This window comes from Monodelphis domestica, chromosome 2, assembly GCF_027887165.1.
Source record: "Monodelphis domestica isolate mMonDom1 chromosome 2, mMonDom1.pri, whole genome shotgun sequence".
Taxonomy (NCBI): Eukaryota; Metazoa; Chordata; class Mammalia; order Didelphimorphia; family Didelphidae; genus Monodelphis; species Monodelphis domestica.
This window is the reverse complement of record NC_077228.1, coordinates 280,855,432-280,879,366: the sequence shown is the minus strand read 5'-3', so window position 1 is coordinate 280,879,366 and position 23,935 is coordinate 280,855,432. Positions and strand designations below refer to the sequence as shown.

General features: G+C 39.4%; 1 protein-coding gene across 2 annotated transcripts in view; it reads left to right on the top strand.

Annotated features, from left to right (window-relative positions):
• Positions 1 to 23,935, top strand: part of LRFN2 (leucine rich repeat and fibronectin type III domain containing 2) — a 357,671-nt gene that overhangs the window by 204,453 nt on the left and 129,283 nt on the right. Inside the window, exons 2-3 of one of the 2 annotated variants that reach the window (XM_056818184.1) lie at positions 7,787 to 7,891; positions 21,121 to 21,235. The gene's annotated coding sequence lies outside the window, so the exon portion shown is untranslated. The remainder of the gene's footprint in view (positions 1 to 7,786; positions 7,892 to 21,120; positions 21,236 to 23,935) is intronic. The other variant, XM_056818185.1, reaches the window with a different exon arrangement.

Here is a 23,935-nt window from a genome sequence, read left to right as displayed (position 1 = left end):
CCCATCCGTAAAATGAAGTTACTATTCCCTGCCCTGCCTAAGATACATGATTGTTGAGCCTTCCGGCTCAAATGAGACAGCTAGGTATCACATCAGAAAGTGCTAAAATCAAGAATACTTGAGTATCTGAGTTCAAATTCAGCCTTAGCCATTCACTAGCTGTGTGACTAACCTCTACTGCCTCAGTTTGTTCCTTTGCAAAATGGAGATATCTTCTATAGTTATTGTGAATATAAAATGAATGTATTTATAAAACATTTTACAAACCTTAAAAAGTGTTAGCAATTACTGGTACTAGTGTAATTATTTATGTATCTGAAAGGGGCTTCAGAAAGGATAATGTTCTGTAGGGCCTTAGTGACCATTAGTGCTGAATGGAGGATCAAGGGGAGGGAGTTAGGATTATTCCTCTTGTTCTCCTACCTTCCTTCCAAATTTAAGATAATTCTCAGCAAACTTTGGTCTTCTCCTTTTACCTTCTCATTGTTTTGTATCCTCTACAGATACACACTCTTGTTTAGGCTCCTTGCATATGTTCTTGGGAAGGGTTTCTGTTGAGTGGAACAGGGTTATCAATCAAGTGCTGCTTTGCTAAAGTTATCAAACAGTGGAGACTTGGTTCTGTTGGCCAACTGACCTATTACTGTGTATTTTTTCCCAAGAAAGACATCTCTTTCAGAGATTCAAAGACTCATAAACTGCTAGAGTTGGAAAAGATCTCAGAGGCCCAATGTTGGATCTTGAAAAGAATTCTGGAATTAGACTTAGGAGTTCTGGAGTCAAATCCTGATTTTGTCACTTACTACCCATGTGTGACTTTGAGCAATCATTTAACAATCTCCCTGGGTCTCAGTTTCCTTATTTATAAAGTGATGATGCTGGACTAGATGACCTCTTAAATCCATGGTCTTTTGATCTACTCTAACCTGTAACTGAACAAGAATCTTCTCCACAAAATCCCTGAAAGGTGATTTTCTAGACATAACTTGAGGACTTCTAGGGATGGAGATCTCACTCTTTTGGAGGCAAGACCATTACATTTTTGGAGAGCTCCTGTTCTTACCAAGTTTTTCCTTAAGTTAAGTCACAGCTGTCTACTCTCTGACCCTTCATCCATTAGTCCTAATTCTGTCCTCTAGAGCCAAGTAAATTGAGTCTAAACCATCTTCTACATTATGATAACCTTTCAAATATAACAAGACACCTCTCATTGCATCCCATCTCCTTTAAATCTTCCCTTTTCCAGGCTTATAATAAACATCCCTACTTTCTTCATATAGGAAAACCTCTGGTTTTGTCATCATCTGGTTACTCTCCTCTCTATGGAATCTAGCTTCTCAATATCCTTTCTAAAATGAAAACTGAGAACAATATTCCAGATGTGGTCTGGCCAGTGAAAATCACAGAGGAATTATTATTTCCCTTGCTTTGGACATTATGTTTCTATTAATGAACTTAGGATGGATTTGATCTTTTTTGGCTGCCATGTCACAGTTACAACTTATACTGAATTTTTATACAGTTCAGTGAAAAGGTTCACTGAAGAAGTTAGGACCTTGGAGATTGTTCTATCTAGCTCCTTAAATTTACAGATAGAGAGACTGAGGCCTGGAAAGATCCAAAGAATTATCCAAAGTCATAGGCAAAAGGGTAAAATAAGGATTCAAACCTACATCTTTTGACAATATGGAAAGCAGAGAGATACAATAGAAAGTATAGGGGCACCTAGATGGTTCAGTGGAGACAGGAGGTCCTAAAATCAAATATGGCCTCATACATATCCTAGCTTTGTGACCCTTGAGAAGGTTACTTAAGCCCAATTGCCAAGCCTTTACTGCTCTTCTGCCTTGAAACTGATTAGTATTGAATCTAAGACAGAAGATAAGGAGTTAATAAAAAGAATGAAAGAAAATGCAACCTGGACTTGGAGTTAGGGCATTTCAATTCAAATCATGACTTTGCTACTTATGGCCTTGATTACATTGGGTAAATCATTTAGTAAATAACATATAACATAAATAAAACATTTATTAATTGTTTAGTATGTGTCATGCACTGTCCTAAACATGAATGTTCCAGACACATCTAAAAACTCAAAATGTTCAAAGCTAAACTCATGATCAATTTACCAAAGCCTTGTTTTCTTCCAAACTTCTCTGTTACTATTTAAGAACCCTACCTTTTTGTCTTAGAATTGATGGTAGACCATTGTTGAGAACACTACCATCCCCTCCACCCCAGTCACCCAAGCTCATAAATTACATGTCTGACCATATCACCTTCTATTCAATAAACTAGAGTAGATTCTTATTACCTCCATGATAAGTTATAAAACCACCCATTTTTCTTTTTAAGTACTTCACAATGTGGTCCTCTCCTACCTTTCCAGTCTATTTCCTTTTTTTGTTATTTGGTCATGTCTGACTCTTTGTGACTCCATTTGGGATTTTCCCGGCAGAGATATTGGAGTGGTTTGCCATTTCCTTTTCCAGCTTATTTTACAGATAAGGAAACTGAGACAAATAGGGTTAAGCGACTTGCCTAGTAGCACACAGCTACAAGTTTCTGGAGCCAAATTTGAATTCAGGTCTTACAGATTCCAATCCCAATGCTTTATCCATTGTACCACCTAGCTGCCTTTTTACCCTTTACTCACCTCCAAATACTCTAAAATCCACAGAGACTGGCTTTCTGTTTCTGACATTCAACATTTTATTGCTCTGCTTTGTGCCTTTTTATTAAATATCTTACATTAATGCATTAGATGGGCTACATAAATAATAGTTTCAAGGAGCTTAAGTTCTAATGAGGAAAGACAATACATAAATGAGAGACACAAGGTGAGGTAGGGAGAAGAGCATGCTTGAAAACTTATCTATCAGAGCTGGGGGATATATAGAGGGAGACTATAAGATCTCCTTCATGAGAAGATTAATATGATGGCTGGAGAATAGGTGTCATGATGGAGGAGATGGCCAGGAAGTAATGTAGAGCTTGGTTGGAGGTGAAGAAAAAGCTTGCCTAATACACTTGGGGGACCCAGAATAGAGTCCAGGGTTGTGGTTAATCTCTCTGATCCTCTCATCCTCATCTGTCAAGGGAAGGAGTTGGAATGGACAGCTTCTGATGCATCCTTCCACAGAAAATGCTATGATCTCATGACTTCAGATCTAATCATGGTGCCATACTCATTTTTCATTTTTCATGCATGCCTTATTTATGGCTAGATTCTTCCCACTGCCATTTAATTATTTAATTGTTTTTATCTAAAGTGTCATACTTTATATTTATCCCTTTTAAATTTTATCTTGTTAACTTATCTCGTTAACTTCATCCTACCATTACAACCAGAGCTTTAACTAGGGTGGGAGAAATGGGGTTTTGCAGCATCTTGCTAAGATTTAGAGGACATTGAAAGCACTTTCATTTTTTTTTAGCAGCAACTGAACTTTGCACCTAATTAGCAATAATTAGTTAAAATTGGAAGATCCCAGGCAACTACTCCCCAGGTGAACTCTTCCTTGGACAGGCCTTGCAAAGATATCTTCCTGGTGTCAGCCTCCTATCTCAATTGAATTTGTCTTCAGAAGTTGGTTTGAGGGTGCCTTTCATGTTCCTTGCCCCAGGGAGTAGTCTGTGATACTTGTTGAAAGCATACAAATTGCTAGTTATAGCTGCGATTCCATCCCTCGGAGAGAATTTTGTCCCTGATTCTATTATCTACTCTCATTTCTAATATATTCTTGGGTGCTTGAAAGTACTTTATTGGGTGTCCATTTATGAAGTTCAATAATAATTCAATTCAACAAACATTTATTAAGTGGAAGATACTGTGTAAGACATAGAAGAATGTAGTGTATAGAGACTCATAGGCTTGGGTTCAAGTTCCACATCTGATATATCCTCAATGATTGATCCTGGTCAAGTTAGTAAAACTCTTGGTTCCTCTAGTCAATTCTCTAAGGCTATAAGTGAAAGATCAGGTGCTCATCTGCATTGCTACCAGGAGTTTTCCTTGCTGCATATTCCAATTGGTATACTAATGAAATCAGAAGGAGACATCATTGTGACCTTGGAAAGTAGAAGACATTAGGGAAAGTAGTTTATTTTATTTATTTTTAATAATCCTTACCTACTATCTAAGAATCAATACTATATATAGGTTCTAAGGCAAAATAGTAATAAGGGCTAAATAATGAGGGGTAAAGTGACTTACTTGCTCAGGTCCACAATAGCTAGGAAGTGTCTGAGGTCATATTTGAACCCAGAACCTCCCATCTCTAGGCCTGACTCTTGATTCACTAAGTCACCTAATTGAAGTATCCCAGGGAAAGTTTCATGGAAGAAATGGGCACTTGAACTTAGCCTTGAAGGATTTGGAGGGCCACACTGAAGGATAAACTCGAATGTCTAGTCATTTGACTTGCCTGGGAAGTAGTATTTAAGGAAGAAAGTTGGGAAATAATTTTGAAAATGTAAGTTGGAATCAGTGTGGAAAGCCTTGAATGCCAGGCTAAATAGATTGCTTACATTTTATCTGGGAGACCTGGTTGGTTAGTCATTGCCCTTCATACCTGAAGAGGACCAAAATGATATCACAATATCAAGGGCAATGTCCATTTCATCCAGCTGTGCATCATCAGACCAGAATAACCACAGAAGGCTCTACCACAGGATGGACAAAAATAGCCCATATGAACCTTTGGGATTGAGATGTCTCTAGATTTATACATCTCACATTTCCTTTGAACTACTACAATTCTGCTTTGCTCATAGAGCATGCAGACCGTGTAGGATGGTCCCGTGCCAGTGTCTCCCATGTCTCACAATTGATACCAAAGTTCTTCAGAGAGACATGTAGAGTATCCTTGTATTGCTTCTTATGGCTTCCTGGTGAGTCCTTGCCTTGTGTGAGTGGTCCATAAACCTGGGCACTCGCTGAAGATAGTGAGCAAATGAATGATGTGGTCAGACTTGTCCCCAGGAAGATCATGTTGGCAGCTTTGTGGGGGATTTATTATGGAGGGCAGAGTCTGGAAGCAGAGTGACTAATAAGGAGGCTATTAAAAGAGTAGAGGGGTTGGCTATGGAGAGGAGGGAATAGATATGAGAAATATTCCAGAAATGAAATGGACAGAATTTGGTGATTGATTGAATACAAAAGATGAAAGTGGAAAAACAAACAAACAAACAAATATTACTGTGAGATTTAAGTCTGTGTCACTGAAAGGATGGTGATTTCCTAATCATAAACTTGGAATTTGGGAGAAGGGGAGAATTTGGGCCACTGGAAAATTATTTCTGTTTTGCACATAATGTTTGAGATGCCCATGTGGAGTCAATAGGCAATTGGAGATGAGGGACTGGAACTCAGGGAAGAACAAGGCATTTGCTAGGGCATCATCTATATAAAGACGATGAATGAGGCCATGGGAGTATAGGAGGTTATGAAAGAAGAGAGAAAAGAAAAGAAGGCTAAAGACAGAGTCTTGGGGGATACAACGGATGGGAGGGAAAGAAGCCAATAAAAGTGACTAAGGAGCAGTCAGAGATGAAGAAAAAGATCCTAGAGAGTCACAAAAACTAAATGAGGAGTAAGCATTAAGAAAGATGGATGCCCGTTGCATCTATGCAACAGGAACTATGGGTGCAGAACATTGCATATGCCATCAGACATGGATGATGTGTTGCTAGGTTTTGCAGAACTGCATTTTTATTTGAAATTTTTTTCCTCTTGTGCTTTGTTTCAAAGGACAGTTTGCTGTGCAGTGAAGGGGGAGGGATTTGGATATGGATATGGAAATGAAGGTTATGTTAAAACAAAAGATAACAACAAAAACTTTAAAATTGAAAAAGGAAGAGGTCTAATTCAGCAGAAAGATCAAAGGGGATAAGAACTGAGAAAAGGAATTACTCATTTCTGTATGATCTTGACCTTGCCTATTAGTATAATACCCACAATCTAAAGAGATGAATGCAGTCTCAAATGATTTCTTCTATCTCTTTCTTAGACAGCATCTTCGTTCATTCAACAAACATGAAGGAACTATTATGAAGCTAGCACTGTGCAATGCACTATGGGAGATACAGAAAAGAGATAGACATGGTCTTTACTCTCAGGGAGGAGTGGGAGTGACATATGTATACACATAATTACAGCAGCATGCTTCATGAAGAGTTCACAAGGTACAAAGTGCCTGTGAGTAATTCCTAGGCAAGAGAGATCCATCCCTTTCAATAGGGGTTGGGGAGGGGGGGTTGGGGGGAGTGCAGAGCACGACAGGGAATCAGGTGAAGTTTTATGGGAATTGACAGATCATTTGTAGAACTGTAATTAGCACAGGTTGACTGGTTACTTGTCACAAGGGACAGTCATCCAATGAGGATGGGGGGGGGGGAGCTAGATATGCTTCCTTGTCACATATGTTTTGATCCTATCTTGAGTCTTGATTGTCCTTGATGCAACAATTCCCTTCTCCTGATCAAGGTCCTACGCTATCCAGAGAAGGAAGGAAGGAAGGAAGGAAGGAAGGAAGGAAGGAAGGAAGGAAGGAAGGAAGGAAGGAAGGAAGGAAGGAAGGAAGGAAGGAAGGAAGGAAGGAAGGAAGGAAGGAAAGAAAGAAACAATCATTTATTAAGCACCTACTCTGTACCAAGCACTTTACAAATATTCGATCCTCACAACTCTGGGAGATTGAGTTCTTTATAATCTTCATTTATTATTGAGGAAATTGAGTCAGATCAAGACAGAGAAAGTGACTTTTCCAGAGTCATACAGCTAGTGAGGGAGGGTCTGAGGTCAGATTTGAACTTGGGCTTTTCTGATTGCAGCAACAGTCAACTGTATGTCTTAGCTGCCTCAGTTTTCTCATTTATAAACTGAGAGAGATAGACTAGATATTGTTCAATATCCCTTCCTGCTCTAAAGCTGTGGTATTATCAGCCCTTGAGGGTCTAATTGCCATCATACCTGGAGTGGTCTCATCTTTTCACACTGCAACATTATACTCTGTACCCCTATTCCTGACTGAATCAAGATCCTGGGTCCTGATGGCAACACACCAACCTCCCTAGCAGATACCCCAGATTCTCTATCTCCCTCTCCTGAATACTTCACTGCCACCTTTAGAAATGGGTAGTATCTCAATAAATGTTAGTGGGGAAGGAGTGAAGAGGGAGATTACAAGATATATTACTATCTACTTTGTATGGAATATAGGGTATTGGGGAGTGGTGTGAGAAAAGTTGGCACCAGATTATAAAGGAACTGCACAGGTGAAAGAATTTGAACTCCCTCCTCCACCAGGGTGAATGGGGAGCCACTGAGGAATTTTGAGCAAGGGAGAGACATGATCAAACCTCTGCATAAGGAATTGATCTATAAAAGACAGAAAGAACAAAGCTTAAAGAGATTAATTAGAAAGCTACTGTAACAGTCTAGGTGAGATATAATGCAATTATATTATTGTTATTGTTCAGTGTGAAATTATGATTACAGAGAATTTAGGGGGGATTGGGAAGGAAATCATAATTGATACAGAGTTAAATACACTAAACCAGCAGAACAATATACAGGAGTACAATAATAAGTCAAAAACACTAATTAAAAAAAGCTGAATTCTCAGTTACTAATGACTAATCTTGGTCCTAGAAATCAGATAATGAATCTTATTTTCCTTTTCATAACAAAGAGGTAAGAGTTAATGGGATAAAATGCTATTTGTAGTATCAGAAAAGGTCACTCTATCTTTTGCTTTTGTTTAACTGTTTTCCTTTGCTGTTGAAGGCCCTAGGACAATTGGGTGCCTCAGTGGATTGAGAGCCAGGCCAGGAGACAGGAGGTCCTGGGTTCAAATATGTCCTCTGACCCTTGCTAGCTGTGTGACCCTGGGTAAGTCAAGTCACCTAACTCGAATTTTCTAGTCTTTGCTACTCTTCTTTCTTAGAATTGATAGTAAGACAGAAAGTAATGGTTTGTTTTAAAAATAAATTTAAAAAAGGGAGGGCCCACTTCTAGGTCTGTAGATTTTTAGACATTGGGATTGGGACTGGGCCTGTAATTTCATTAGAGTATCTAAACTTTGGTCTACCACTTTTTTAAATGCCTGATTAAGAATGGTTTTTTTTTTTTATGTTTTTGAACAGAGTTTTTATTGTGTTTTAAGATGTGAAAAAAAAAATTCATAGCTCAGGATTTGGCCCATAACTGCTGAATCCTGGTATAAGAAACTTTCAGATACAGAAACTCCCTTTGTCAAAGCAAGCTGATGCCTTTGAGTCTCAGAGAGTTGCCCAGAGAACAGAGTTGCTAAATGATCTGCCCAAGGGCATATGGTCTGTATTTGTCAGGGATAGTACTTGAACCCAGATCTCCTAGTCTTTGAGACCAGTATTCTAACCATGACACCATTCAGAAACAATGAATGATAAAATTGAAAGGCATCATCAGAATTTACTGCCAAAATATTTAATTTGTAAAATGATAGTCTACAGGAGAGGGAGTAAAGGACTGGGACTAGAATGGTTACGATGTGAATGGAAAGGAGGGAACGGCTGTGAGAGACACAGCAGAGAGAGAATGACAGGACTTGAAGATGGATAGGATGTGGAGTATGAAGAATAGAGAGAGGTCAAAGATGGCTCAGAGGTTTTGAGCTTGAGTAATTGAGAGAATGGTGGTGCCATCAAATGAAAGAGAGGTCACAGAGAATAGATTTTGGAGGAGAGATGAGTTCAGCTACAGATCTGAAGAATGCCTACAAAGAAATCACCCCAAGTGCAAATGAATACAGGATAGAGTGCTTCTGTGAATTTTGAAAGACCTGAGATGAATGAATGGGCTGGGACTTGTGGGTAGGAGTGGAGGGCATGTAGGGAGGCAATCAAGAGAGACTTCCTTGAGGAGGAAAGTTTTAAACCAGGTCTTGAAGAGGATAAGGTGGGTAGAGAGGAGTAGAGGTTAAGTGGGATTAAGGAAGCATTTCCTGAAATCAAGGCTTATTTATCTCTTTTGGACTCTCACCAGTTGTTCCTAGTTGGGTCCTTGGAATAGTGTCTGGCACATAGTGGTTGCTTAATACATGTTTCTGTCATTCCTTTTCTTATCCTATCCCGATAGGTGTATTTGTTTGTGTTTCTATTTGGGTGTGTATGTGTGTATAATATACACATGGAGATGTTTGCTATTTTGTGACGCTTGGGCAAGTCACTTCCCTTCTTTTGACCTCATAGATCTGGCCACAAACACTTCCCAGTTGTGTGTCCCTGTGCAAGTCACTTAACCCTTGCTACTCTCCTGTCTTAGAAATGATACTGAGACTTAGGGTAAAGGTTTTTTAAAAACAAAGTAAATAGGAAATCTAGCAAATCTCTGAATTCTTCCTCCTATAGTTGAAAATGTTACAGTTTCATAGAATTATAGAATTGAGAGCTCAATAAAGAGACATTAAAAAAAAGCTAATCTAGCCCTGCTTTTGACCTCAGTTCCATCCTCAGTAAAATAAAGAGGTTAGCCTGGATAGTCTCTACGGTCTCTTCCAGCTCTAAATACTACCATTCTAAAGATTGACAGAAAAAAGGAAAGGAATCTAGCTCCCAGAACAGCTATGGACACAGGTGCTTAAAAAGCCATTTGCAGATATAGCCAGCAAAGTGACCGTGAGAGAGAAATGCCAGGTTGAAGAGAGAGAGATTGCAGACCAAAGGGAAAGATGCTTGAAAAAAAGTTCTGAGCAAATGAAAAGCCCGTTTGAGGAAATGGAATTGTTCCTGCCTGTCAGAGTGCCAGGATACCTGGGTGATGGGTGAAGCCACCACAGACAGGGGGAGAGACTGAGGGGGAGAGAATGATTTTGTTGTGACAAGCAATGCCACATTCAGAGCTCCCGATGAGTTCCCCAGAACCACGGGATGCAGCTTTTAAAGTGATTTGTAATAACACCAGTACCCGGAGGAGGGGCCCCGCATGCATGTATCATCTCATCCCAGCCTTCCCCTGCCAGGCAGAGACTGGAAGGATATTTCAGGTTCTTAGCAGGGTTGTGCTGTATGAATCAGTGTAAAAAAAATTTTTTTTCAGATGTCTTTATACATCTTTCCCATCCATCCCTTGACATGATTTTTAACTAACATACAGTTTTTCCTAGTGCCTCTTTTGCCCCATATCCAGTTCCCAAATCTTTCCTCATTCTCAACATTATTGCCTCCCCAATCTTCCATTTCCTTATTTTTAAAAACCCTTACCTTCAGACTTAGAATTGATACTATCAGGTCCAAGGCAGAAGAGTGATAAGGGCTAGGTAACTGGGATTAAGTGACTTGCCCAAGGTCTCACAGCTAGGAAGCATTTGAAGACAAATTTGAACCCAGGACCTCCCATTTCCTGGCTTGGTTCTCAATCTACTGAGCTATCTAGCTCCCCCCCCCAATTCCTTTTTGTAATTCTGTACCAAGTACCCAACTCCTCCTCTTTGTATCACTGTGTCCTACTCCACCAACCACTCTTGTTATTATTGTTTTTTTCGTTCTCCATTCCTCCTTTCCTCATTGCTGGCCCTCATTCCAATTTCTTTCCTTGGCATAATGTCCCCACAACTCCTCTTTATCCTCATCACCATAACCCTAACCCCTTCTTCGCTTGACATCACTGCTCTCATTTCCCAACTCCTTCATTTCCATCATGTGATAGATTTGAAGTCAGAGGATACCTTTAAAATCAAATCTTGACTACCACTTATTATCTGTAGAAACTTGGGCAAGTCATGTTTTCCCTCTGGGTCTCAGTTTCCTCATCTGCAAAATGGGGGACTTCAGAACTTCTAACATCATTTCTGCCTCTAAATTTATGATCCTATAACACTACCTCACCCATTCTTCCTGTTTATTCTCCTCTTTGTACAATCTGGATGAAAAGAGGAAAGTTCAATCATTCTGAACTTTCTGGGCTGGTCTGCCTATGGGATGCAGGAGATTGCTGATATTCTCAATGAGCTTATCATTGTCACTGAATTGATTTAATCAGCCAGTTATTTTGATGTGTGGGCTAGAGGGTGACAGAGTTCTATGGAAACCTGAGGCAGAGAAGAGAAGAGAGAGGAAAAAAAAGGGGAGGTAACCAGGGAAAGGAAGAGGTGAAAAAAAAAGAGAAGAGAAGGGAGGAAATGAAGCAAGGGAGGGAGGGAGGAAGGAAGAAGGAAGGGAGGGAGGGAGAGAGGGGAGGGAAGGAGAAAGGAAGGAAAGGAGGGAGGAAATATGCATTTATTAAGCACTATGCTAAGTACTTTCTCACAACCACCCTGGGAGGTCAAAGTTATTAATTTTTTTTTTCATTTTGCACTTGAGGAAATTGAGGAAGCCAAAACTTAAATGATTTAGTACAGATAGAGATAACTAGAAATCTGAAAAGAGAAAAGAGAAAAAACATCTGAGAAAAGAGAAGAGGGAAGCAATGTGGTTCAGTGGAAAGAGAGTTGTATCTGGAGTCAGAGGACCTGCCTTTAAATCCTATTAGGGTGGGGCTCCATTGATTATCTCAACACTTAAATGTTATTGTCTTTTGTTAATTACCTTGCTACCAATGTGTGCTAAATCGAGTGCCATCTACCTTCAGGATCAGGCAACCCATTTGTTCCCTTTTACCAAAATGATAGGTGGGAGGAATGGGAGAAACAGGCAAGGAACAGAAACAAGTGGGAAGGGAAGGAAGATAAACTGTAAGTATTCCATTTCTCACACTTAATTTTTATTAGGCTTGCAGCCTGATTTTCTTGAGCCCCAGGGGATATAAGCCAGTGTTTAGTTTTTATGACTGTGTGTGTGTGTGTGTACTTATAAGTAGGTCTATTGTTGTCAATGAGAGAGGATCATAGAATTTTAGACCTGGAAGAAACCAACCTAACACAGTAGAATGATTGTTGACTTTGGAGTCAGAAAATGTTAGTTTGAATTCCAGCCTACACTTAGTATCTGAGTAATGCTAAACAAGTCACTTAACCTCAATGGGCCTCAGTTTATAGATCTGTAAAATTGGGGATATTTAAACTTGATACCCTAAAAAGTCCCATTGAGTTCTATGCCCTTGGATCTCATGAAACATGAAGAATATTTACTTGGGAAATAAGTGTCAAACCAAGGTTCATATGTGTCTGTAGATATGATGTATTTGTTCTCATGTGCCTTTGGATAAGAATGATTCTGCATTTGTTGTTCTTGCTTAGTCATTTTCAGTGGTGTCCAATTCTTTGTGACCCAGCCTGGGCAAAGTTAGCAAAGCAATTTGGCATTTCCTTCTCCTGTTTGTTTTGCAGATGAGGAAACTGAGGTAAATAGGATTAAGTGTCTTGACCAGGGTCATGTAGTTAGTAAGTCTCTGAAGTTGGATTTGAACTCATGTCTTCCCAACTCCAGGTCTGGTACTCTATCTACTATGTCACCTGACTGCATTATGTGCAAATGCACATATAGGCTTATATTGTATTATGAGAAACCCCCTATACATTAATGCTCTTAAGGTTCTTTGGAGTCCTTTACTCAGAGGATGGTGATTTGTGTCATGGAAAAATTCAATCCAGGATTCAGGAATTCAGACTTTCCCACCACCCCCTCTCTCTCCCTCTCTCCCTCCCTCGCTCTCTTTCTCTCTCATCCCCTCTTTCTTTCTCTTTGTTATTCTCTCACTCTTTCTTTCCTTCTTTCTCTTTCTCTCTCTCCCATAGGAATCAAGCGGATGGTGCCTCAGTGATATCTATGAAAATACACAGGAACAGATGGGACATAATCTCCTGTAATCTCTTCAACTAGGGAATCTCAAGCTAATGCTTCAGCTCAGGAATTCTAAACTATGGTAGTCTAGGCCAATCAGGTGTCTACCATCACTATGTCCAGAATCAATATGATGAGCCTTCAGGATGGAGGGAGGAGAGTCCAGGCTTCCTAGACAGGGTGGACTAACCTCAATGTGAAATAAATCAGATTACATGTCCTGTGCTGATCAGTAGTAGGTTCAGGCCCAAAAATGGCCTCTGGACTTCCAGCCTGGAAAAATAAAGACCTAATCCTCATGAAATAGAAAAGAAACATAAGAAAAAGAAAGGAGAGAGGATGGGGAAGGAGGAGGAGGGAGAGCCACAATTTTTTCATGTTTAAAATAATGGGATTGGACTATACTTACTCTGAGGTCCCATCCAATTCAATATCTGTAATACCAGGATCCTACATTTATGATACATTTCTAGAACACTGGTCAGTTAGGACTTGGCTCAAGACCAGCTCTGACACTTTCTAGCTGTGTGATCTTGAACAAAATAATCAACAAGCATTTCTTTTTTTAAAAAATTAAATCATTTTCACTTTATTTTCATATCATCTTCATTTCCCATTTTATTCTTTATCCCATCCCTTACAAGAGACCCATTCCTTTAAATATGGAGAAACAAAGAAAATAAAAATGTTCCACAAAAAATTTATAATGGTAAAAATGTCCAACATCATATACAGTATCCCCAACTCAGGGGAATAGGTGGCACAATAGATAGAGTGCTAGGCCTGGAGTCAAAAAGATTTCATCTTCCTGAGTTCAAATCTAGCTTCAGACACTTATTAGCTGTGTGATTTTAAACTAGTCACTTCCCCCCTGGTAGCCTCAGTTTCTTGACATCTATAAAATGGGCTAGAGAAAGAAATAGCAAAACACTACAGTATCTCTGCCCCAAAAAAAAAAATCCAAATGGGCTCATAAAGTGTCAGAGATGACTGAAAACAACTCAACAACAACATCCCCTACCCATGGTCCCCCAACTTCAAAAGTGTACAGGGAGGTATCATCTTATATTTTTTGGATTCAAATTTGCTTATGATAATTTTGAATCATTCTATTGCAATTATTTTGTTGTTGTTGTTTTCCATTTACATTCTGTTCATCATTTTCCTGTTTTTCTTGCTTCACTTTGCATCAGTTCACATATTCTTTTCCATACATCTCTGTATCCATCATGCTTATTTCTTATAGCTCATTAATACTCCATTACATTCATGTGCCATGTTCTATTTAGCTATCATTCCTCAACAGGGAGGCATCTATTCTGTTTCAAGTTCTTTGCTACCCCCAAAAGTTCTGCTCTGAGTATGTGAGGGCCTTTCCTTTTGTTATGTTATTGATTTCCTTGAGGTGGATTAGCAATAGAAATTTTGAGTTAAAGGTATGGACATTTTTGTTGTTCAGTTGTTTTCAACCATCTCTGATTTTTTTGTGATCTCATTTGGGGTTTTCTTGGCATAGATACTGGAGTATTTTCCCATTTGCTTTTCCAGTTCAATTTACAGATGAGGAAACTGAGGCAACAGGGTGAAGTGATTTGCCCAGGGTCATACTGCTAGTATTTTTGGTCAGAGTCTAGATTTGAATTCAGATCTTCCTTACTCTAGGATCAGTCCTCTATGCACTACATCACCTTTTGGTCACTTTAGTTGCACAAATTCCAAATTGCTTTCCAGAATGGTTGTATGAATTTGCAGCTCTATCAACAATGCATTGGTATACTCATCTTTCCACAGCTCTCTAACATTAGTCATTTCCATGCTTTTATTTTAACTTTGCCAATTTGTTCCTTTTGAGATTTCACTTCAGAGTTGTCTTGCTTTCTATTTCTCTTATGATAAGTGAAATGAATGAATGAATGAATGAAAAAGTATTCATTCAATACTTACTATGGATAGCAAGAGACAGGGAGTTCTTCATTTGTATTAAGATGTCAGATGGCATAGCTAGAGCTCTGAGGGGTTTGGAGTCAGGACAGATGGTAAAAGCCTAGAGAACCTTAGGCTGCACATATGAGCCATATGAGTAGTCAAGTGTCCCAGATGGGCTCTGGGCAGGCCAGAGTCAGAGAGGGAGAAAGTGAAGAAGAGGGAAAGGGAGGAAGAAGATTGTACCTCATAGTGGGAGCAAATCTTTTCTTGTGACAGTCCTCCCAGATGGGTTCTGGATGACCTAGGGCTTAGGGAGCAGGAAATTTGGAGCATTCTCTTATGTGGTTGTTAGTAATTTGTCATTCTTCATTTGAAAAATGTTTGCCCATCTCTTTTGACTTCCTGTCTATTGGGGAGTGGCTTTTGATTTTATATATTTCTTTATGAAATATTAATGAAATATTTCCTATGTTCTTTTTTTAACCCTTACTAAATTCCAAGGCAGAAAAGCAGTAAGAGCTAAGCAATGGGGGTTAAGTGACTTGCCTGGGGTCACACAGCTAGGAAGTGTCTGAGGCCAGATTTGAACTCAGAATCTCTCTCCTCCAAACCTGGCTCTATCCACTGAGAAACCTGGCTGCCCCTGATTCCTATGTTCCTTGAAGACATCTCTGCAGAACCACCTACTAAGTGCAGGAATCCTCTTTACAATATCCATCCATGACAGATGAATTTGTAACTTCTGCTTGAAAACCTCAGATGACTTAGCATCTCACTTCTTTTTCAGGAAGCCTACGCCATTGTTCAACTACACTACTTGTTAGAAAATTCTAACATTGACACACTTTCCACACCTCACCCCACACCAATAACTCCTCTTTTTATTTGTTTTTGATTTTTTATATTTTAATTTCCCAATTTATATGTGATCCCAATTTTCAACATACATTTTCCAAAATTGTAAGATTCAATTTGTCTCCCTCCTTCCCTCCTCCCTGAGATGTTAAGCAATGTATGAATCTGGCAAGATATATTTCCATATTGGTCAAGTTGTGTAAGAATGCTCATCTAAAACTAAAACCCCCAAATAAAAATATGAATAAATCAAGACAAAAATAGTATGCTTCAATCTTCATTCTGACATTATCAGTTCTTTCTCTGGAGGTGGATAACATTCTTTCTCATAAGTCCTTTAGAATTGTCTGCGATCATTGTATTGCTGAGAACAGCTAAGTCTCTTGCAGTTATCATCCTACAATATTGGCAGTACTGTGTACAGTGTTCTTGCACCAATAACTTCTAATTGCCGATCCTCATCTTCTCTCTGGAGCTTCAGGGAATAACTCTATTCCATCTTCCATAGGACAACGTGAAGGCAGGGATTTTTATCCTACCCTCATAGGTTTTTGCATCTCCTTTCCAGACTCATCATAGTTCTAGTCATCCTTCTCTGTATCCTGATATTTATCAATGCTCATCTTCAATCTGAATGTAATGGTCTAGACATCGTAGGAGCAGGAGCTTCCTCCATTTTCTCATCTATAAAATAATCAGGTTGGTTTAGATGGTCTCTAAAGGATATTCCTGCTCTAACATGGAATGGGGGAGCCCAGCCTTCCCCAATCTGTCCCCTCTCTTGATCCCCCCCTCCCCATGCTCCTTTTTTCATCACGATTCTGGCCCCCAGCCAAATAGGCACATATGTTGATGCAGCTCCAGTGAGAAGAGCAGCAGATGCAGGGATGGCCGAGAAGTGGCCTCCCATGCTGGGGAATGAGAGATTTTGTAGCAAGAAGGGAGTTGGGGGTGGCGGGGAGTGTGGAGGGAAAGCGGAGAAGAAAGGAAAGCACAATGAGGAAGTGCCTTCTGCTGTCTTGGGAGTTTCCAGAGAAGGGTCTGCCCTCACCCAGGATTCCCTTGGGAACAGGTAGAAGACATGCTTTCTAATTGCTTGTTAATTGGAAACATTTCAAAGCATTTGACAGTTGCTCCTCCTGCCTATGGCTGGGAGGAATCCGTTGCTGTCATAAATGGCTCAGAATCATAATAGAATGTACCGTCAGAACTAAGAAGCATCTTAGGATATAGAATATGAGAACAAATAATATAGAATGTCAGAGCCGGAAGGCAACTGAAATAGCTGATATTTCATTAAGTGCCTACTGTGTTTCAGGCATGTTGCTAACTAAGCATTTGAAATTCTAATGTCAAAACAGTCCCTGCTCTCAAGGAGCTCACATTCTAACAGAGGACACAGTGTGAAGGAATCAATAATTTCTTAAGCGCCTACTCTGTGGCAGGCATTGCGCTAAGTACTTTGAGGTTCATAAAACGCTTTACAGGCAAGGGAATAAAATGTTAGAACACAGAGAATGGAATGTCGAAATTCGAGAAGGTTTTAGCTTATTAGAACTCTGAACAAAGAATGTTAGTGCGGGAAGAGACTACAGAACAGAATTAATATACTGAACACATAATAATACAGAATGTGGAACAGAACAGAGAATGCTGAAGGACTTCTGACCTAGAACATGGAATAGAATGTCCAAATTTGAGGAGACTTTAGTGTATTATTAATGAACACAGAACAGAGAATGTTGGATCACAGAATATTAGAATGCCAAAGCTAGAAGGGATCTTAGAACATAGAATATTAAAGCCCAGGACATAGAATGTCAGAATTGGAAAGGACTTTAAAATATTATCCATCAGAGTCAAGTTGGATCCGTTGACTCAACTGAGTAGTACTATAAATCATTTACCTGAACATGATACATTATATATAATAAAGTTGGTTGTCACTCATACTTGAAGAAGGCAAAAATGACATCACTATGTTGGGATCAATGAACAGAGTGTTTATCTATGGCTGATCATGAGCTCTGAAGGTTCTACCACAGGTTGGACACAAATAGCCCATAAGAACATTTGAGATGGAGATATCTTTAGATTCGCACATCTCACATGTCTTTTGAGCTATTGCAGTTCTGCCTTGCTCCTAGAGCACAGAATCTTCATTGACGCAGGAAGGCCACGTAGGAAGGTCCTGTGCCAGTGTTTCTCATGTTTCACTGTAGGAAAGTAATGGGAACCCAAAAAGAATGTAGACTATCAAATGTAGAAGAGGCTTAAAGTCCATCTGGACCAGGCGCTCTTCACTGGGTCCTGTGATCTTTTTAAAAAAATATTTTAATAAATATTTGAATGTTTGGGAATATATTTATATTTCAATGTATTTTGTTTTATGCACTTAAAAATATTCTTTTGAAACTCTTTCGAGCAGAGCTCTGGGGACAAGGGAGGCAAAAAGCCTGAGACCCTCAGCAAGGCTGAGGCCATAGACCAGCCAATGTTAGTCACATAGCTCATTCCTCCCCTTGAGGCCTTAAACCCCTCCTTTTCCCCTTCCCGTTTGTTCTATATGTATCCGCAAAATCACTGATGTGTGCTTTTCCTTGGGAATCTAAGCTAGCCTGTTACATGTTGATTTATGATCCTATAGAATCCATTGTGTAGACTTTACCAATCATTTACTTTCATTGTGTATGTGGAAAGCTTATCCAAAGACCCAGCCTGTTTTGCTCTCTCTCTATACAATAGAAGCTACAACAAATACAGTTTGCCTTGATTAGCTACCAGCTTTTCTCAGGCCTCCTGATCCCATTTGTATTTTGTGCCATCTTCCTTATGCCTTCCTGGGAACCTTTGAATAATCTGTCAGGCAAGTCTTGACACATTCTGCAAAAGAGTCCATGGCCAAAGTGGTCCATAATTCAATAAAAGTTGAAGAACCCCTTACCTGGATCATACACCTGTCATACAGATGAGGAATCTGGGACCCAAACAGTGCAGTTCTAGTACAATTTAGTGACAAAGTAAGGACTCAAAATCCTTGTCTCCTACCTTTGTTTTTCTTGTTATTTTTAAGAACACTTTTTACTACACTACACTGCCTTCCTCTGGGTCTGTGAGTGATTCCCACATTTCTTGCATGGGTGAAGAGGAGAAGGAATGGGGAAGTTTTATGCAGAGATAATTGGAGAGGGCATTCTGAAGGGAAGGTTCAAAGCTTTTGGTAGATGAAAGTCAATATCTTTGACCAAGTTTGGTTGTTTGAGGAAAAGAATTGTGTTGTCTCTAGTTTTTTTTTTTTCCTGGAAGAGATTCCTTTTTTAAAAAATAAAATAGGAAAGGGAAATTCAGAGGGTATTATTCCATCCTGATCACCTGATCCAAACTGTTTAGGTTCTTCTATAATCCTCTAAATTCCAACCTTGTGCCTCCAACCACAGTGATGCCTGACCCATTCCACTGGGAACCTTAATAATTATTGGGAAGCTACAGTGCCTTTACTATGAGACTAGGAGATCCCTCAAGGACTCTCTCCTTCATCAGACTAGTAAGTAGCTCCCTTAGAACAGAGGTTGGCTGCACTGAGGCAATTCTTATTTTTTTGAAACACTAATTCCTCCATTTTTGTAGATTCTTTCAAACCTTGTTAACCTCCTCTATCCCCCTGCTGTCTAGTTTTTGGTCACTTCTACAGACAACTCTTTGACCAAATAGGGACCAGGCAAGGGAATGAAAGAAGAAGTCCTCCATCTCCTTTGGGATTTTAGTCATCCACTCTGGTATGAGTTTTGTGAGATAAAGTGTTTGAAGAAGATTTTTCACATCTCTGACTTCCTATTCACCATACACTCAGTGTCCGTACCCCATTCTGATGAAAATAGAGAGCAGGTTAATGAATAGGAAGTGTCAAGGAAACCAGAAGATGAAAAGATTCTGGGTTTGGAGAGAAGGAGAACAATTCTGCAAAACATGTTCGTCATTTAGCACCAAGGTCACAAGGTCACAAAGCCTAGAAAGATCATCTTATCCATCCCTTTGGTTTGAGAGAAAACAAGATTTTCCATTGATCTACCCTTCTCTCTCTTAACCAGTACCATATTGTTTTGATGACTACTGCTTTATAGTATAGTTTAAGATCAGGTACTGTTGGGCCCCCATTCTTCACATTTTTTTTCATTATTTCCCTTGATATTCTTAATCTTTTGTTCTTCCAAATGAACTTTATTATATTTTTTTAAACCCTTACCTTCCAACTTGGAATCTATACTGTGTATTGGCTCCAAGGCAGAAGAGTGGTAAGGGATAGGCAATAGGGGTCAAGTGACTTGCCCAGGGTCACATAGCTGGGAAGTATCTGAGGCCAGATTTGAACCTAGGACCTCCCATCTCTAGGCCTGGCTCTTAATCCACTGAGCTACCCAACTGCCTCCCTTTGTTATATTTTTTCTAATTCTTTAAAAAAGTTTTTTGGTAGTTTGATAGGTATGGCACTGAATAAATAGATTAATTTGGGTAGGATTGTCATTGTTATTATATTAGCTCATTTGTCCTACCCAGGAACAATTAATGTTTTTCCAATTGTTTATATCTAGTTTTAATTTTGTAAAAAGTGAGAAAACAAGATTTTCCATCACCCTAAACCAAAGAGAATCAATTACCTCCTATGAATAGAATCCCTCAAGATAAAACCTAGACAACCTCTCTCAATAAACTCTGTTTGTGGCTAATACCATTTGCCATTGGCCTGCCTGGATGCTTATCAAACAACTAGGTGACAGAATGACTATAGTGCATGATTTGGAGTTAGGATGACCTGAGCTTGAGTCCTGTATCACATACAATTTGACGATAGAATCCTGAGAAAGCCACTTATCTTTAATTTGGTTCTGTATTCTCAGCTGCAAAATGAGAGCAATAATAGTACCTACCTCATGGGTTTGTTGTGAAGATCTTTTAAAGCACTTTGTGAACTTCAAATATATCAATAAGTATCAATTGGTAAAATCTATAATTATCATTATTGTTGGTGTTAGCAATATCATTACTATTATTATATATACTCCCAAATCTCTCATAATCACTTTCCTCATCTATAAAATGAGCTGAAAGAAGAAATGACAAATACTCAATTATCTTTGCCAAGAAAACCCCAAATGCAGTCACAAGGAGTTGTGGACAATTGAAAAATGACTCAACAACATGAAACCTTTGTGTTATAGCATATCCTATCATTCTATGCTGCTCATTAGTACTTTCAGTTGTCTCTGACTCTGTAGGATCTCATTTGGGGTTTTCTTGGCAAAGATACTGGAACAGTTTGCCATTTCCTTCTTCAGCTCATTTTTCAGATGAGGAAACTGAGGCAAGCAGGGTGAAGTGATTTGCTCAGGGTCTCATAGCTAATAGATGCCTGAAGCCAGATTTGAAGTCAGGAAGATGAGTCTCCCTGACCCGAAGGCTAACTCTCTATCCGCTATACCACCTAGCTGCTCATTATTCTGTACACTGTGTAAATTCTGGGACCTTAAAAGTGATCCCCCCTAGCCTACTCTTTTCCAAGCTGAATATTCCCATTCTCTGCAGGTACAATACTACACAGGAAGGAGAGGTGGAAGAGTCACACCATGATCATGGCAGTATTTGCTCTTGGGCTTTCTCTCCCTGGCTCTGTCCAGCAATAACGACCTTCTTTCTCTGGGTGAGTGGTCTGTTTCTACTCTTCAGTCCTGATTTTCCTTCCCTTTATTTCATCCCATTTCTTTCAGTTCTGCCTTTAAGACCATCCTCTAGCTCCACTAAGCATCCCGAAGTCCTCTGGGCTTCCTTACCCAGTAATTGTGCAAGAGAGATGGTGATAGCCTGTCATCTATCTCTGGGACTCTGTCTGCTCAAATGGAGCAATATCTCCCAAAGTGCCTTTTCAAAGCACCATAGATTGGTGTCTTTTGGCTCCTGGGACTCCCTGTAGACCCCAGAAGTCTCAGTTCCTACTGCAGGGTCTGATTGTGGATGGATCAGACTAACATAGGTCTCTGTGATGAAAGACATCCCTGCCTCCTCAATTTATGTATGCATTCTAGTTAAAATTTTTTGCGTATTCTAGTCATGCCTCTGCATGCTTGTTTGGTCATACATTTTAAAAAGTAGGTTACCCAATGATGAGAATGTAAAGATGGGCTTTAGAGATGCTTGTTTTTGTAATGAGCCTGTATTGCTTGGAAAGTGAAGGAATGTATTAGAAATAACCAAAAGAGGTTGGGTCCAGTAAAGGGTATGTCTTCTGGTAAGGAGGAAGAAAAGGGGTCTGGCATACAGCATAGTTTCCTAGCTAAGTCTGCAAAGCATTTTACACATTATCTTGTTTGATCCACACAACACCCCCATTATGTAGGGTTTTTATTTTTATTTGTTTGTTTGTTATTCAGTTATTTAAATTATGTGCAACTCTTCATGACCCCAACAGAGATTATTTTTTTTACAAATGTCTGGAATTATTGCCATTTCCTTCTTCATCTCATTTTTATAGATGAGGAAACTGAGGCAGAGTTAAGTGACTTGCCCAGGGTCACATTGCTAGTAACTCACTGAGGCCATGTTTGAATTCAGGAAGATGAATCTTCCTGACTCCAAGTCCTAAACTCTGTCCACTGTACCATCTAGCTATCCCTAGATGCTATTATTATCCCCATTTTAAAGATGAGCAAACTGAGGATGAATGCTTTAATGACTTGGGCAGGATCATACAGCTATTATAATCTCACTCTTTCTCTGTTGGATCATAGTTTAGTGTTGGAATAGACAAGAGATTAGCTAGTTCTGGACCCTTTCTTTATAGAGGAGGCAATGAGATAGGGACAGTGAGGGAAAACTCCCTGAATTAGAAATGAAACTTAATTATAAGGAAGATAGATATAGGCTGACCCAGAGTGGAGGCAAGAGAGCATAAGGAAGTACAAGGACTTTCACTGTCCAGAAGAAAGTCATGTTAAGAGTGAGATAGAACCATAGTGGGAATTTCATTCAGGCACAGTTAGCCTAAGGAAGGACAAGGTTCAAAAACGATGCCCTGGCACAAATAAGAGCAACTCTCAGATTTGGGGATTGAGGTTCAGATTACTTCAGAGAGAGTAATTTCTATCTAAATCTTAGCACAAAAGGACCAGGTGTCCCCTAGATAAAGAGCAAACTGGCCTGTTGCAAGGGGCCAGGGAAGTAGAAAATGAGGGACAGAAGGTAAAAATGTTAATAACCAAATTCCTGCATTACGCAGAGTTGAACTGGATTCATTGACTAAGCTGGATACTTATTAAAATTTTGCCTGTATCTTCTATAGTGAACTGCCTCACATGGCAGTGAGGTAGCTTTTCTATTCTTAAAACTAAGTTAATATGCAGTAAGATGATAGAACACTGTGAAAGATCGAAGAAACTTAAAGGAACAATGATCACTGATGAAGTACCTACTATGTGTGAAGCCTGGTGCCAAGTGCTGCTCAAGGCATAAGGGTTAGAATCTTGTGATTTGTGACAGATGGACTTTGCTTTGTTGTGGCAACACAAAGTGCAGATAAAGTAATATACAATAGCATGCGTATACCTGACTAGAGCAAAAGTTTTTCTGAAATAAGTTTAAGAAACTTGACTTGATCTAATCCTTACTTCTCTCCCTGCCCTCTTCAAGTCACTGTATATTCCCTTTGATTATAAAGAAATAGCTTACCAGGTCCAGAGTTGGGAGGGTGTGGGTTCAAATATGGCCCCGTACACTTCCTAACCATGTGACTGTGAGCAAGTCACTTAATCCTAATTGCCTAGCTCTTACCACTCTTCTGTTTTTAATTAATACTGAAATTGATTTTTAAGAGAAAAGAAAGGAAAAGGAAAGGAAAAGGAAAGGAAAAGGAAAGGAAAGGAAAGGAAAAGGAAAGGAAAGAAAGGAAAGGAAAGGAAAGGAAAAGGAAAGGAAAGGAAAGGAAAGGAAAGGAAAGGAAAGGAAAGGAGAAAGGAAGGAAAGAAGGAAGGAAAGGAAAGGAAAGGAAAGGAAAGGAAAGGAAAGGAAAGGAAAGGAAAGGAAAGGAAAGGAAAGGAAAGGAAAGGAAAGGAAAGGAAAGGAAAGGAAAGGAAAGGAAAGAAAGGAAAGGAAAGGAAAGGAAAGGAAAGGAAAGAAAGGAAAGGAAAGGAAAGGAAAGGAAAGGAAAGGAAAGGAAAGGAAAAAGGAAAAAGGAAAGGAAAGGAGTCTTCCTGACATGTAGGAAGATGAGGTGAGGAGTGTCCATGTGGTTGATTGATCAAGTATGGCTAGTGAGTGTTTCTGGGAAAGATATGCATTTGAAGTCATTTGATGGATTTCAAGCCTTTGTTATCCTTCTCAGAAGGTTCTCAAGTCATAAGGATCAAAC